The 15,256-nt window shown below is 46.9% G+C and overlaps 1 protein-coding gene across 1 annotated transcript in view; it reads left to right on the top strand.

The window, feature by feature from the left end:
• SLC9A9 (solute carrier family 9 member A9) overlaps positions 1-15,256 on the top strand; it is a 464,704-nt gene that overhangs the window by 216,215 nt on the left and 233,233 nt on the right. The window lies entirely within an intron of this gene.

Genomic DNA, 15,256 nt, shown 5'->3' with positions numbered 1-15,256 from the left:
GAGAGCCCTCTCCAGCCCCACCCACCTCACAGGGTGTCTGTTGTGGGGGAGGAAGGTAAAGGAGATTGTGAGCCACTCTGAGACTCTTTGGAGTGGAGGGCGGGATATAAATCCAATATCTTCTTCTTCTTCTCTCTTCAGCATGCAAGGCTTTTAAAGGTTCCCCTCCCCTTTAGTTAACTTTTAAAGTCATAGTGTTGGATCCAGCCAGCTTTTTCACTTAACCTTATCTGATTCTGTTAGTTACCATTCCCATCCTACATGACTTTTGTTTATGCAGGTCCCCAGTCCCCAACAGAGCCTTTTAGGGCAGCAAAAAGGGAACCTCTCCTCCCATTTTTACAAGTGGAAAAGCTGCTTGGATACATCCCATGTTTTCTCACACACTGAGGGTTTCTCCCCAAGTGTATAAAGACTCCCACCTTGACTGTGGTGGCCTGATTTTGGTGCTCTCATCATCTGTGCTGGGTCTAGCCAGTTTTCACTGTTGGACAAGGTGGAGATGATGTTGGCCTGTGAGGATTCTATTTCCTCTGCACATATTTGGATCCAGTGGTACCAATCAGAAATATGCATCTGTTCTTGTAGGATGCAGAAATTGTGCATGTGAGAGAGACAGAGAGAGAGGGGAGCACTCAGACCTTCAGGACTAATTGACTCACTAATGAAATTAATACATGTGATAGTCCAAGGCACCCAAATTACTTGAAATTTCTGGGAATGAGACAATTGTACAATATACATAATGTCCGCCAAATGGTTAAGGTAATTCGAGGCAATTTTCAGTGACTGCAGTGCATAAGGGCTTCTCCCATTCAGTCATCATGCTATGTAAATTTTGACTATGGGATGATATCACTGGAAGCAAACAAACTCCAGCTGTACATTGGCTTTGTTTGCCTTCAGTCCCATCATTACATAGTTAAATCCTGATTGACTTCACAGCATTGTGGTGCTGTTATGTTTGCTCTAGGTGGTTCTTGCTTGGCATGGTGAATGTAGTACAAATCGTGCTGAAGCAATAGGAGACAAGGGCAACAATGGGTGATTACAGACGGCCTGCTCAGGGCAGCATTAAGCTGCTCCAAAGAGTGCTGGCTGGAAAAGGAGCAGACCAGAAGCCTCCAGATGGCATGTGACCTGTCCCCAAAACAGAAGGGCTACGTGTACCCTGGAGGAGCTTCTGAAGCGCTCATGCACATCTCAGTTGCTCCCCAAGTGCTTCCTGTGCTTCCTGGCCTTCCAGACAGCTGGGGAAGTGCCTTGAAGCTGTTTCAGAAATTAAGCACCACTTTGAAAGTGGTACCTTTCTGAGATGGCTTTGATCCAGCCCTGGGTGGGCTGCAGTTGGGACAGGGACAGCAGGCAGATGTGCATGTGTGGATGCACTTTTTTGATCCACCTGCCTCCTGTCCCCAGGGTGGCTTAAAACGCCACCTGTTATCACCCAATGTTTACTTCTTTCAAGTATTTGCATGCCACTCCATCATGTGACTCTCAATAGGGAACTGCTTCTAGACAATTCTCTGATTCTGACCTTATTTAAGATGTTGGACATGGTCAACTAGCTGAGTAATTAAACTGTGGGATTCACTCCCAGAGGCACAGATGGCTCCTAGGTTCATGGAGGATAAATTCAACAGTGGCTAATAGCCATGCTGACTAAAGGAAACCTGCACATCCTGTGGCAGTAGACCTCTGAATACCAATGCACAGGATGGAGAAAGTGGACGCAGAATTTTTTTTCTTCTCTCCTATAATACTAGGAGTTGATGGGCAGTAGATTTAGGAGAGACAAATGAAATATGTCTTCACGGCTAGCAGATGTAATGATGGCCATAAGTATAGATAGTTTTAAAAGGGGAGTTGACAAGATTCATGGAAAATAGGTACTAGCCATGATGACTAAAGAGAACTTCCATATACAAAGGCAGCAAACTTCTGGATACCAGAACTAAGTGGCAGCATCAAGGGAAGGCCCTGTTCATTGGGAGCTGGTTGGCCATGGTGTGAAACAGGATGTTGGCCAAGATAAACCAGCAGTCTAAATTTCCTCAGTTATTTACACCAGACAACAATAACAGCTTCCAAGGGAGTGCAAAGGGTTGAGGAGATCTCACTAAATAATGCACTTTCAATCTACTTTCAGTGCACTTTCCAACTGGATTCTGTCTGTTCACATAGTAAAATCCAGTTGGAAAGTGCATTGAAAGTGGATTGAAAGTGCATTATTTAGTGTGTGTGATCACAGCCTGAATATTAAAATTCTCTGTAATTTTGCTGTATTAAATTGCATTATTTTTGTGGAGAAACACCATCTTGGTTGGGAGGGAACATGAAACTGCTAGGCAGGCTTTGGGGCCTAGCCGGCCCCTCACTCCCCCCTCCCTTCCAGAGCCAAACCAGCAACTCTAGGGGAAAAGCCTCCTAGAGCGGCAGGAAGTTCTTTTGTTCTCTGTATTTGAGTTAGGCAGGAAGAGAGGCAGTCTGCAGCGGGCCCTCGAGGAGAGAGGTGGTGAGTCTGTGGGCTCCTGACTGAGGGAGAGGCCTACTCAGGAAAAGGAGGCCCCCAGGCAGTCAGACCAAGTAAGTCATCCACAAGGCAGGGCAAGTTTAGACCAGGGACCGTAGGATGTGTTTATAACCACCATTTATTTGCCCTCCTTGTTGCTGATCAGGTGCTGTGCTAAGCTTTTATATGTAACTGTTTTTGTTTTTGTTTTAATTTTCTTTCTCTTCTTATTAAACATTTTTTTGTTTCTGTTTTGAATGCTGGCAGTCAAACTCTGTACCACATAGATCCCGACCGCTTAGACCACGCTGCTTTATGAAGAGGGCCCCAGGGAAGGGGGAAGGCATGCAGTTGGATAAGGTGCCAATCTTCCAGGGGTTCCCCAAAGAAGTGCTGAGGTCTCTGTGATACCCAAGTACAGGGTGGCAGAGGACCTTGAGGCCTGGCCTCAGAGCTGTAGAGGGGGATTGGGAGTCCTGTTCCTCTCAATCTGAACCCCTAGACTGAGCAGGTGGTGGCAGCGAGCCCAAGTGGCCGGAGGAGAAATAGCTCCCTCCAGGAGTTGGCGACTCAGCAGGGAGTTGACGAGACTGGGTCTGAAGGCAGAATCGGGCCGGTTCCGTCACATTTGGTGGCAGCGGTGGGATAAGAACAAACAGAGAACTTGATTGGCCAGGCATTTTGTTTTTTTGATACGTGCAAGCACCCAGAGGAAGCAACAGAGGTTTTGTTTTATTTTCGGGTCAACTGGAATAGGGAAAGTTTAGTTAGTTAGGATGGAGCGTGCTAAGAGACTGGAAATCCTGAAGATGACAAAGCCACAGCTCCAGGAAGAGTGCGCAAAGCAAAAGCTGGAGTGTGACAACATGACTGTAGCAGATATGCAAGACCTCCTGTTGGAGCGTAATCAGCATGCAGGGGCACCTGCAGAAGTGCACCCCACCCAGTCAGTAGCAACCTTGCGGCTACAGTTGGAACTGGAGAGAATGCGTATCGATGCGGACCGAGAGCGCAGACGGGAGGAAAGAGAGAGGGATGAAAGACAGGCAGAGATCCGCAGCCGGGAGGAAAGAGAGAGGGATGAAAGACAAGCTGAGATCCGCAGACGGGAGGAAAGAGAGAGGGATGAGATCCGCAGACAGGAGGAAAGAGAGAGAGCTGAGATCCGCAGACGGGAGCAGGAAGAGCAACGTCGCCATGAGCTTGAGGTGCTACGACTGAAAGCTGAACAAAGCAAAAAGATCAAAGTCACCCCCAAAGACTTTGCAGTGTACAAAGAGGGAGAAGACCCCTCCATATACCTCTCCAACTTTGAGAAGGCAGCCAAACAGTGGGGGATTGCAGAGGAAGACTATATGTCTTACCTCTGTAGCATCCTGACTGGAGAACTTTCAGCCATCTATCACAGCATGCCTATGGAAGATGGGGGGATAACTTTTGCAGCCTATAAAGCCACTGTATTTAAAAGGTTCAAACTGGGGGCAGACCACTTCCGAAAGCAGTTCAGGGGGTTAGCCCCACAAGAATATAAATCCTATTCTGAATTCGGGGTAAAGCTAGGTGATCTTGGGAAGAGATGGGTAGAGGAAGAAAAAGCCCAGGATTTTAAGGCTTTGTTTCAGTTGTTGATTTTAGACCAGTTCTACTTCAGACTTCCCAAAGAGTTGAAATGCCTGGTAAAAGATAGGAAACCTAAAACCATTACAGAGGCCTCAAAGCTGGCAGACGAGCTGGTGCAGAACAGAGAGGGGTTGACCTGGATCCCTTCCCAGTTGGGAAGGGGACAAAAGGGGTCCCTAAGGGGTGGGAAGGAACAACCGTCACCAAAAGGGGAAGGGAAACCTGCCCAGGAAGAGGGTAGGAAATCCCCTGATTTGTCTAATCAGGATCGGCCCCAGATTCGAACGTGCTACAGCTGTGGCCGGCCTGGGCACTTAAGGTCGGCCTGCCCAGAGCTGCAAGTTGAAACCCCCAGACCCACCACAAAAGCACCAGTCACTCCAAAGGTGAAGGAGGAGTATGTGGCCGTGGTAAGCCATGAATGTCTTTTCACCAGAATGGAGCCTGCAGAGGCCTGGAGTGATTTTGTTGAACCAGTAAGGCTTAAGGACCGGTTGGTTTTGGGATATGCTGACACGGGCTCTTCAGTCACCCTTGTGAGGGCAGATCTGGTGTCAGAAGCTGACATTGTCCCTGATATGGCATTCAGAATCAAGGGGGTTCTGGGACCACCCGCCACGATTCCTGTGGCCTGGATGCCAGTGGAATGGCGAGGATCAGCAGGTCTTATGGAGGTTGGGGTAATGAAGGAACAGACAGTTCCAGTTTTACTGGGCTGGGATTTGTTGGTTGGCCAGTACTCTATCAATGCTGTAACCCGCAGCCAAACCCTCAGAGGAAAGTGGGAGGAGGAAGGCAACTTTAGGGAAGCCACCTCACCACCAACCAGGGAGGGGGAAATAGCCCAGGAGGGGGAGGACCAGCCTGTCTCAAGCCCTGCAGGAGGGTGTGCCCAATGGGAAGAGGGGTGCCAATTTCCCCAAGGGCAGCAGGATGCTGTGGAGCCTTCCAGGCAGGAAGGAGCTCAGTTGGTTGACACTGAAAAACCAACTGAGGGGGCTGAGAACCCAAATCAAACTTTGGCTGAGTGTCCTGGGAATAGTGGGACTATGGGTGGCTTGGAGGAGCTGAGGGCAGAGAGCCTGGGGGAACCAGAAACTTTCCTGTCAGAGACCCAACGTGACCCTTGTCTGGAACCGCTGCGTAAGGTAGCAAGGGACCAGGAAGTGGAGTTCTCAGAAGCTCTGAGTGAACAAGTGGTATGGAAACAGGGTCGCTTATATAGGCTCTGGTTGCCACCTGGTAGACGAGTGACTTGGGAAGCAGTTCAACAGCTTGTGGTTCCCAGGAAATACAGGCTGAAGCTCTTGGAGCTGGCACATGACATCCCATGTGCTGGACACCTAGGGATTAACAAGACCAGACAGAGGCTTTTGTTGAATTTTTATTGGCCGAAGCTGGCTCAGGATGTGAGGGACTACTGCAAGTCATGTCCAACCTGCCAAAAGGTGGGCAAAAGTGGGTGCAAAGCACAAGCGCCTTTGCAGTCCCTTCCTATCATGGGAGAGGCATTCCAAAGGGTAGGAATCGACATTGTGGGCCCGTTCCCAAAACCCACTCAGAGAGGCAAACGGTTTATATTAACTATTGTGGACCATGCAACCAGGTACCCAGAAGCAGTGCCTCTAGCCTCCACTGAGGCTCCAGTAGTAGCAGAAGCCCTGATCAAGGTGTTCTGTCAACTGGGGTTTCCTGCTGAAATTCTGACAGACAGGGGGCGTAACTTTCTGTCAGAACTAATGGAGTGTTTGTGGAAATGCTGTGGAGTGAAACATCTGAAAACCACAGCCTACCATCCTCAGTCAAATGGGTTAACGGAGAGGTTTAATGGGATTTTGAAAGGAATGCTAAGAGCCTATGTTGATACTCATCCGCAAGACTGAGATGAAAAATTGCCGCAATTATTATTTGCTTATAGGGAGGTACCCCAGGAATCCACCGGGTTCTCTCCTTTTGAACTTATGTTTGGCTGAAGGGTCAGGGGACCCCTAGACTTGGTCAAGGAGAGGTGGGAGGAGAAAATCCCAAAGGCCAAGATGTCAGTAGTGGACTATGTGTTGTCCTTCAGGGAACGACTGCAAGAGACGATGGGTCTGGTGAGGGAGAACCTGCTCAAAGCTCAAAGCAATCAGAACAGTTGGTATAACAAAACAGCCAGATCCCGAACTTTTGAAATAGGGGATAGGGTGATGGTTTTCCTGCCACTGCGCACTAATAAACTAAAAGCTGCATGGGACGGTCCCCATGTAATTGTGGACCAATTGGACGATGTCACATATGCAGTGTCTATGGAGAGGTCTGGGCAAAAGACTAAAGTGGTGCATGTGAATATGCTAAAGCCCTTCTTAGAGAGGCCCATGGTGCTGCATATAACCAGACAGGAAGGAAACCTTGAGATGATAGATGATGACCCATTGGATGTTCTAGCCTATTTTTCAGAACTGGTACAGTGGGAAGAGTTGTTGTGATCTGAAACTATATCCGGGCCGGACAAAGAAAAGATCCTTGTGGTTTTGCACCAGTTTAAGGATATTTTCAAGAAAGAACCAGGAAGAACAGGCCTGGCACGACATGGGATTGACACAGGTACTCATGGGCCTATCAGGTGCCCCCCTTACAGAGTCAATGGTAAGGTGTTGGCAGATATCCGGAGGGAAGTCCAGGAGATGCTGAGGATGGGAGTCATCCAACCCTTAGTAAGTTCATGGGCAGCTCCAGTGGTGTTGGTGGCCAAACCAGATGGCTCAATTAGGTTTTGTGTGGACTATTGAAAATTAAACAGCATCACAAAACCAGATGCATATCCTATGCCCAGGACAGATACCCTGCTGGACATACTAGGCTCAGCTAGGGTGATATCTACTGTGGACTTGTGCAAAGGTTACTGGCAAATGGAATTGGAGTCTGAGGCAAGGGCCAAGTCAGCCTTCATCACCCCAGATGGACTGTTTGAATTCAGGGTGATGCCCTTTGGCCTCCGAAATGCTCCCGCATCCTTCCAAAGGTTGGTGAACAACCTGTTAAGTGGCATGTCGGACTATGCTGTAGCTTATATTGATGACATCGCCATTTTTAGTAAGGACTTGGATTCTCACCTTGAACATTTGGTCAAAGTGCTGGAGGCAATCCAGAAAGCAGGCCTCATGATTAAACTGAACAAATGCCAGTTTGGAATGTCAGAGGTGGTGTACCTTGGACATAAGGTGGGGAGTGGGAGAATCACTCCACTGTGGGACAAAGTGGAGGCAATCCAAAAGTGGGAGGCCCCAAAGACGAAGAGGCAGGTCAGGGCCTTCTTGGGACTGGCTAACTATTATAGGCATTTTGTCCAAGACTTTGGATCCATCGCCGACCCACTGTCCTCTCTCACCAGGAAATATCTACCCGACAAGGTGGCCTGGACTCCTACCTGTCAGGTGGCTTTTGAGCAGCTGAAGACAGCTCTGGTTTCTATGCCAGTACTCAGAGCTCCGGACTTTGATAAAAGGTTCTTTGTTGCCACCGATGCCTCAGACCATGGGATTGGGGCTGTTTTGATGCAGGACTGGGATGAGACCAAACATCCTGTAGCTTACCTGAGCAGGAAGCTCATTCCTCGAGAAAAGAACCTGTCCTCAGTACAAAAAGAGTGTCTAGCAGTTGTATGGGCGCTAGACAAACTTCGCCCTTATTTGTGGGGACAAGAGTTCACCCTCCTGACTGACCACTCCTCTCTGCAATGGTTACAGACTATGAAGAACACCAATTCTAAATTGCAGAGATGGTCCTGGAGGATTCAGGAGTACAATATGAAGATCGAGCACATTGCTGGATGCCACAATGTGATCGCAGACTTTCTGTCCAGAAAGGATGGTGATGCTTAAGATGTCAGCCTTCATGTATTGGAGAAATACCTGAATGTTTGTGTAATATTGTGGTTAATGGGTTTCTCCTTGTTTGGTTGGATTCTGCTACGGGGTCACCTCTGTAGGAGGCAGCCCCTCCGACTCAGAATTTAAGGAGGGGGACGTGTGGAGAAACGCCATCTTGGTTGGGAGGGAACATGAAACTGCTAGGCAGGCTTTGGGGCCTAGCCGGCCCCTCACTCCCCCCTCCCTTCCAGAGCCAAACCAGCAACTCTAGGGGAAAAGCCTCCTAGAGCGGCAGGAAGTTCTTTTGTTCTCTGTATTTGAGTTAGGCAGGAAGAGAGGCAGTCTGCAGCGGGCCCTCGAGGAGAGAGGTGGTGAGTCTGTGGGCTCCTGACTGAGGGAGAGGCCTACTCAGGAAAAGGAGGCCCCCAGGCAGTCAGACCAAGTAAGTCATCCACAAGGCAGGGCAAGTTTAGACCAGGGACTGTAGGATGCGTTTATAACCACCGTTTATTTGCCCTCCTTGTTGCTGATCAGATGCTGTGCTAAACTTTTATATGTAACTGTTTTTGTTTTGTTTTTATTTTCTTTCTCTTCTTATTAAACATTTTTTTGTTTCTGTTTTGAATGCTGGCAGTCAAACTCTGTACCACATAGATCCCGACCGCTTAGACCACGCTGCTTTATGAAGGGGGCCCCGGGGAAGGGGGAAGGCATGCAGTTGGATAAGGTGCCAATCCTCCAGGGGTTCCCCAAAGAAGTGCTGAGGTCTCTGTGATACCCAAGTACAGGGTGGCAGAGGACCTTGTGGCCTGGCCTCAGAGCTGTAGAGGGGGATTGGGAGTCCTGTTCCTCTCAATCTGAACCCCTAGACTGAGCAGGTGGTGGCAGCGAGCCCAAGTGGCCGGAGGAGAAATAGCTCCCTCCAGGAGTTGGCGACTCAGCAGGGAGTTGACGAGACTGGGTCTGAAGGCAGAATCGGGCCGGTTCCGTCACAATCTTAATGGATAATATCTTCATAGTTCCTAAGGGAGAAAATGATGAAGAAGAAATCAAATGTTGATGCTTATGAGACATGGAAAAAATCTCGTGTGAATGCTGATCTAATGCCAAGTTAGAGCTCAATTCTATAATTTCTTAAAGAAAATTAATCTTAAAGCTGAAATAATATTTTGGTCTCAATCTGTTTCTAAAAGATGAGAAAATTAGGGTTTGCTGAAGCAAAGATATAGATGCCACCAACTATGACTGCAGTGCTTGAGGCATAAGTGCTATAAAGGTAAATTCCATTTTTAGGCAGCTGGAACATACTGTACCACCAACAAGAATATAATTGGCACATGTCATATTTTCACACCCCAAATGACATATTCTAGTTTCTCCCTTCAGTCAGCTTGGAGTGTTTTTGTCCTGTTCTTTTAAATTATAAATTGTCTGAAGTCATAGCACTAATTTTGGGAGGTGGTACTCTGGACAAACTATTTTTATACTTACATAGTTGCTGTACTAAACACTTTCTGTGGCTCAAATGTAAACAAATGGACAGGTTTAAATTGAATTAGAAGGGATTATTTTAAAAAAAAAAGCACAGAACATTATAAAAAATGAAACCAATGCTTATAAATAGAAGAAATCTGCTTGAAAACGTTTGAAATTTCTTTATCATAAGTAAATCACAAGCAGAACAAACCCAGCCTTTCTATAACGCTATCATTTGGTTTTTATTCCCCCTTACTCATTCACACAATCAATTTTACTTTTACTTATTTTACTTTTAGCAGATGAAGGCAGCTTGCATCACAGGGCTGTTGTGCAGATAAAATGGAGGAGAGGAGAGCAATGGCCTGGGTTCATTGGAGGAAGGATAGGATAAGAATATAATAAAGATATAGAATAGATAGAAATAAAGCAGTAAATGCTGTTTTGGAAATTGTTTATAGGACATCCAGGGTAAGGGAGTGATACCAGATGTTCAGTCACTTAGTTTCAATGTTATTTTATTCCTAGGTGCCCTGGCAGCCAACAAATCAAACCCGATGAATCCCAGTGTGATTCTAAACTGCTTGCATAAAGCAACATGTATGTAATTCAGGAGCTTTCTAATCACTGAAAACTTTCATTTCTAAAAGTAGTTGGAAAAGTATCTGGAAATTGCATGTGCACCTTGTTACATGAGTAACATGCAAACTGGACCCTGAAGAAGATAATCTATTCTATCTGGGCTCCAGATTATCACCTGTGGTTTCTGGAAATATAATGTCCCCAGATGACTTCCAGAAAAGCACTGACATATTCTTTGGTGTCCCTTGTCATTGGTAAGATTGATTATGTGCCTGATATTTCATTTTGTAGTATGGGTGTTATGGATCATGGGCATCTCTTAGAAGTATTCCTTATTATGAACCAAGAAGGTTGTTGCGTTCAAATATCTCCAGTGAATTGATTGATTCAAATTGATTGATTCAAATAGTGTGAATGCAGCCCTAGTATGAATCCACCAGTTTGTTTCATATGATGCTGACCCATTTGGCAAAAATACTGATTCTACTAGAATCGCCATGTGCACAGTCCGAGGAGCTGCTCTCTGCATGCCTTCACTGTGCCTACCATCTGTATGATCGCATTTTACAGATACACTCAAGCATATTGTGCATACATTCACAAATACACACACTCATATATCAATGGATCTGAGGATTCTGATTTCTTTATGTCTTCTATTATGAATTCACAGGATTTGTTGCTTGGAGATCAAGGGCAATCTTGTTTATAATTCGACACTATACCGGGCACTGGGACACAGAGAACAAAATGCAGGCTGCAGCTTTGTTTTTATTTATTTACCTTCGATTTATATCCCACCCATTCCAAAAGCGGACTCAGGGCGGCTAATAAATAAATTAATAAAACCAGCAATCTCAATTACAGGTATAAAATGATAAAAACATAAACAATTTACAATTTAAGACAAGATATTAGGTGCTATACAGAATCGTAAAGCAAAGAAGAAGAATTGCAGATTTATACCCCACCCTTCTCTCTGAATCAGAGACTCAGAGCAGCTTACAATCTCCTTTATCTTCTCCCCCCACAACAGACACCCTGTGAGGTGGGTGGGGCTGAGAGGACTTTCACAGCAGCTGCCCTTTCAAGGACAACCTCTGCGATAGCTATGGCTAACCCAAGGCCATTCCAGCAGGTGCAAGTGGAGGAGTGGAGAATCAAACCCGGTTCTCCCAGATAAGAGTCCATGCACTTAACCACTACACCAAACTGGCTCTCAGGCAGATCAGATTTGTTGGTACCATAGTGTGTGAAGCTGAGCTCTGTTAAAACTTCAGTAGTTCTGTTGGGATGGCAATGACCCCAACAAATACAACCAAAGACTTTCAGCTGTCTTTAGAACAGGATGCAATTGCTGTGTGTTTGGATGTCATTGCAAAGTGTCAGGTCCCTGGATGAGTGCCCTAGATGTTTAACTCAGCCAGTCTTCTGATTCTTCCTTTCAGCCTGCACACTGTCAGGCTTCTTAGTTTTCATTGGTGTAATGCAATTGAAAAAAGCCTCAGAGCGACACTCTGACATCTTGTGTGGGACATTCCAATTAAAACACTACTTGAAGGTATTTTCTCCCCAGTTTTGATTTGATGCAAACTGCCCAGAAGTACTGATTCAGGTTTATTGCAAGAAGACTCTATTTTTACTCACAAGAAATCAATCTCAGATCATGGAGTGTATTTTCTTTTACATAAAGAGATAGTTCTATCAACCATTTTCAATAGAGTACACCTGTTTAAAAGACTGCAGTTATTTCTGCATTGATAGGTATATTTTTCCTGTTACCTTGTAGGTTGTCCTTTTTATACGCAAATACAAACCAACTGGTCTCTCTCCTAAACTAAGAATTTCATCACTTTTTATTCCATTAGTGTTCGAAATAAACAACAAAAACCCTGTGAACTAAAAATGTTTGCTCCCCTATCCTACTAAAGTTAGCCATTTTTTGGATATCAAAGCAGAAAAACTCTTGTATGGGGATAAACAGTGCTAAAATTTTAGTTCTGTATCCTGGAACTAGGATAGGGCAGGACTGTTCTTGTTCTTCAGGTTCACAGAGTTGTGTTAGACTTGACAAGATGTCAGTGATTTGTTCTTCTTGGAACCAATGGTCTCAGTCCAGTTAATTATGGGTCACTGAATGGATGATGAATGGACACAAAGGGGAGAGTCCCATCTTTGTGCCCCCAATCAGCTCACCAGGTTGCCAGTGCTCCTCTCCAAAGAATGAGCGTCAAAGATTCCACACTGCTCTCATTGCTTATTAATGCTCATAGTGGGTGTTGCATGCACATATGATGCATGGAAACTTACATTTACCAGATGGAGGACTGGGGAAGATCATCTCATCACTTTGTAGTACATGAATGGATCTTCCACACCCTTCCAAGTGTTGTCAGAGAGTAGAGTTGTGCCCTTAATCTTTTGATTTCATTTGTTAAATTACAAAACTTTTAAAGTGAAAGGGAATGCCATGTGACCCACATTTAACAAACACTTGGAAAATCTAGTCTTAGTTGCCAATTTAAAGTTGTAACTCCCCACTGCCCATCTGCAGAAAAGTCCCTTGAGGACATGTATCATCTTTCTTTTTCTTTTAGAAATTGCTTATACATTAATGCATCCTCCCAGCAGGTCATTAAGAAATGTAATGATTCATTTGTATTATGCCTTGCAAATATCATTAGTATTATAATGTAAGAAGTGTTGCTGTTCTGTGTGTTCAGAGTGTTGTATAGTCTTCCTCACTCAAGTGTATAGAAGGAAGTGTTCATTATATGTGCACATCTTCACATATACAGCTAAAAAACCCCATCCCGGTTCTTTTAGGCTTATTCATTATCAAAGAAGTCAGTACAGTGGGAGTTCTACTACCTGCAAATAGACATGGTTCACAAGACCTTCATCTTTTTTATTATCAGGTTTGGGTGTTTCCCAACCCCCCCGTCTATACTTTACTTAATAGAGTTATAACTTTTTTAGAGACAATTTCTATCATACCCACTTGCCGTGTTTCAGTTTTTACTTTTGTGCCATGGTTCATTTTAATCTTCCATCCATGCCGCTGCTGTTTTTCATATTTCAGGAATAGTGGCAGTTCTTTTTTGTGGAGTTACACAGGCCCATTATATGTACAACAATCTTGTCAATACACTCCAAAATGAGAACTAAACAGTGTCAACGATGTTCAAATTTAGTATGTAAAAGGCGGGGGGGGGGCGGAATTCACAGCAAATTAATTGCAAGTTCTTGGGTATGCAAGAGAGGGAAATTACCAAGTTGCAAAAACAATAAAATAAATATTTCTTTATCATTTAATTGTCATGGGTGCTGGGGACCCTGCAGAAGAAACCGAGCCTGCAGAGCCTGCAGAAGGAACTGTGCCCCTGCCACCTGCACCAGTGCCCCTGCCTCCTGCTGAAGAAGATCCAAGCCCCCCTGCCTCGCCCTCTCGGGTGGCTCGTGTGCGTGACCGCCTTCGTCAGGACCTCAGGGATCGGAGGAGGGCGGCACGCTCACAAGCAAGACGCTCCCTGAGCCCTGAGTGGTGAAAGGATTCTGGCCCTTCTAAGTGTGAGGATGCTTAAGTTTCGGCAGGATCCTGGCTGCTGCTCTGAGACAGCAATTAGCCCAAATGAGCAACAGGCAGCAGAGGGCTATATAGCTGTGGGCTTTGGGAGGAGGCTTTGTGGAAGCAACTAGTCACATACCTGACATCCTAGCATCCACTCCGGCTCTTGACTTTGGCTTTTGGATTCCTGACTTTGGCTTGGACCTCTGGACCCCCTGACTTCGGCTTCTGAACCTCTGACCTGTGATACCTGGATTACGATTCTGTTTTGGCGCCTTGGACCCTCCTTGCTCACGAGTTGCTGACCTTGGACTGCCCCTGGACTTTGCCTGACTCAGCCCCAGCTCGTGACAGATTGCTTCCACCCACAACCAACACCCATTCCACAGGATGGATGCTGAAGCAAGTGGAACCACAGGACTACTGGCTGCGCTCCAAGCCCAGGTACAGCAGCTGACACAGGCAGTAGTACACTTGCAGCAACAACCTGTGGCCAGTGCTCCAGCCAAGTGCCCAGTTCCCCCACCTGACAGATTTGGGGGTGCCGTGGAAGAATTTCCTGCTTTCCTAGTGCAGTGCCGGCTGTACTTTGAACTAAGAGCTCGGGACTTCCCCAACGACAAAACAAAGGTGTGTTTCATCATCAGCCTGTTAAAGGGGCAGGCGGCCAAATGGGCCACACTCTTGCTGGTTGCGTCCTCTCCCCTGCTGACTGATTACCAGGGGTTTGAGGCCCACCTGTCTGCTGCCTTCTCAAACCCAGTCCAAGCAGCCACAGCCAACCGGAAGATCAGGGCGCTGAAACAAGGCAAATCCTCAGTGGCTCAGTATGCCACCGAATTCAAGCTCCTGGCCCAAGACTTGGCGTGGAATGAGGCTGCCCAGATGGACCAGTTTACCGAGGGGCTGGCAGAGGAAGTCCTGGATGAACTGGCCAGGGTGGAGTCGCCACCCACGCTCCAAGGACTTATCACCCTCTGCCTCCGCATTGATGGCCGCCTGGAAAGTCGCCGCCAAGCCAAGACCAGAGGGCGCCAGCTCCCTGCGCCATGCCACTTGGCTCCTCGCCCATCCCCAGTTAGTACCAGAGCCGAGGAGGAGCCTATGCAGCTTGGAGCTGCTCGACCCCGCCTGACTCCAGAAGAAAAGGCCAGACGCCGCACGCAGAATCTGTGCCTTTACTGCGGTACGGCAGGCCACTATGCCTCTGGCTGCCCTGCTAAGCGTCGGATACCCGGACCCTCGTTGCCACCGCCACCAAAAGAGCAGCCCCAGGCGTAAGTGGGCCCTCCAGCCTGGGGCGACTAGCTGGGTCCTCCGAACAGCAGACTGATACCCCGGGCCCATTCCTGCTACCAGTCAAACTCCGTCTGCCTGATGAACGCTGGCTGTTTGTATATGCTATGCTGGACTCGGGAGCAGCCCACTGTTTTGTAGATGCTGCCTTTGTAAAGCAGCACCAGATACCAGTGCAGACAAAAGAGACTCCAACGCTGGTGGAGGCTATCGACGGGCGCCTCCTCCGTTCTGGCCCCGTCACCCAGGAGACCTGCCCCATCACCTTCCACGTCCAGCAGCACCAAGAACAGCTGCAGTTTAATGTCGCCCGCATGCCTCGCTTCCCGCTGATTCTGGGCCTTTCCTGGC

The sequence above is a fragment of the Heteronotia binoei genome, chromosome 6 (assembly GCF_032191835.1).
Source record: "Heteronotia binoei isolate CCM8104 ecotype False Entrance Well chromosome 6, APGP_CSIRO_Hbin_v1, whole genome shotgun sequence".
NCBI lineage: Eukaryota > Metazoa > Chordata > Lepidosauria > Squamata > Gekkonidae > Heteronotia > Heteronotia binoei.
The sequence above is the reverse complement of the archived record's forward strand: the minus strand, read 5'-3'. Positions and strand labels throughout refer to the sequence as shown.